The sequence below is a fragment of the Aegilops tauschii genome, chromosome 4, assembly GCF_002575655.3.
Source record: "Aegilops tauschii subsp. strangulata cultivar AL8/78 chromosome 4, Aet v6.0, whole genome shotgun sequence".
Lineage (NCBI taxonomy): Eukaryota > Viridiplantae > Streptophyta > Magnoliopsida > Poales > Poaceae > Aegilops > Aegilops tauschii.
The window spans coordinates 234,878,244-234,880,229 of NC_053038.3; positions in this window are offsets into that span (position 1 = coordinate 234,878,244).

The window sequence follows — 1,986 nt, forward strand, 5'->3', positions numbered from 1 at the left end:
CGATTCATCCAATCCAATTTGATCAGAAGTTATTTCATTGTTGTTGTATAGCGAAACCTTTCCTTAACAAAACCATTCTCAGCTAATAGAAGCCGAGCTATCTATCCAGATCAGGGTTGAACGAAGCGAATGGAAAAGCCAAAGAAAACATAAATCCATTGCGATTAGAAACCAGTGACTCTACAGCCAGGGCACGATGGCGATGTAAGATAGAAATAATGGGGAGATAGGGCTTCGGTTTCCTCTGTAGCCAGTTTCAATCCCAAATCATTTGCCGATATGCGGACTCACTTCTCTTTTATGGGATGACTATTATTATCCAAGTTGTCTATTTACGTGGGTGAATCAAGTACAACAAGTTAGGTTAGAGCTTGTGGTAGAAGATTGGGCTCTGCAATGCAAATCCACTCAACTAGGAAAGAAGTACGCACTGTTGACTGACTGTTTGAACGATCCTAGTTACTAGTAGCTAATCAAGTCAGAGTAGGGTGGCCGAGAAGCTTCTTGTCGGTGCCCCCAAAAGCGAAGCACAGACTCTACTCATCCACGCGTTTTCCAACTACGAAGGGAGAAATCATCAAAATATCCTCATCCCCTGAAAGGGAACCCGAAAACAGGACGAGAGTGGATAGGGTGACTAAGGAGGCCGTAAAAATTAGTAGTGCATTTTTGAAAGATAAGATTACAAAAAGGCGAGAGCAGCATAATTGTTAGTTAGGGGTAAGAGGGGACGGGCCCGTATAGAAAGTCAATCCTTCTTTTTCCAATATGCCGCTCCGCAAGCAAGGAGTGCCACGCATGAGCGGAGCGCAAACTAAGCAAGGGGAATTCCGTCATTCCATGGAAAGCATGCGAAATCCTTTGATTGTTTATAGAATCAAAATAACTATATAGTCTTTCTTGTTCCACTTGCAAGGCAAGGAAAATAAAATGTCAGTTTTGTTATTACAACCTTATTTTTTTATGTCAAAGACAAAAAGCTACCCGCAAATTCTCATTGGATCTCGGTTGTTCTTAACAGCGATGGCTATTCATTTAAGTCTTTGGGTAGCACCACCAGATCTTCAACAAGGTGGAAATTCTCGTATTTCATATGTACATGTTCTTGTGGCTCGGATGAGGATAGTTATTTATATCGCGACAGCTATAAACAGTTCCTTGTTCCCATTAACAAAACATCCCCTTTTTCTTCACTCTTCCGGAACCGGTACAGAAATTGGTGCTTTTTCTACTTTGTTTACGTTAGTGACTGGGGGGTTTCGGGGAAGGCCTATGTGGGGTACCTTTCGGGTGTGGGTTGCTCCTTTAACTTCTGTATTCCTCTTGTTCCTTATTTACCTGGGTGCACTGCGTTTTCAAAAGCTTCCTGTCGAACCGGCTCCTATTTCAATCCGTGCTGGACCGATCGGTATACCAATAATAAAGTCTCCAGTCAACTAGTGGAATACATCGCATCAACCTAGGAGCATTAGCCGATCTGGTACATCAATACATGTTCCTATGCCTATTCCAATATTGTCTAACTTTGCTAACTTCCCCTTCTCTACCCGTATCTTGTTCTTTCTGGAAACACGTCTTCCTATTCCATCTTTTCCCGAATCTGCCTTAACGGAGGAAATAGAAGCTCGATAAGGAATACCACTAAAAACCTAGTTCGCTCTCAAATAAAAACCTAGTTCACTCGCTAAGGAATCCATGGCTGAATGGTGAAAGCGCCCACCAACCTAAAAATGCAAAATGGGTCAAAAAGTAGGTTCGATTCCTGCCGGATGCATTGCCTCTTAAAGACAGAAAGAGAGGAGGGAAAGAAGGTAGTATAGGGAACTTGCTTTTGGATTCTTATTGAAAGTGAATCCCTCTAACACTTCTGTTAGTGTTTTATGAGAAAATCTTTTATAGACACAACAAGTGTGAAAATCCTTAGTCACTAGGCAAGAAAGCTCGATGGGAACAAAAAGGATACAATTAGTTCAGAATCAAAAAAAT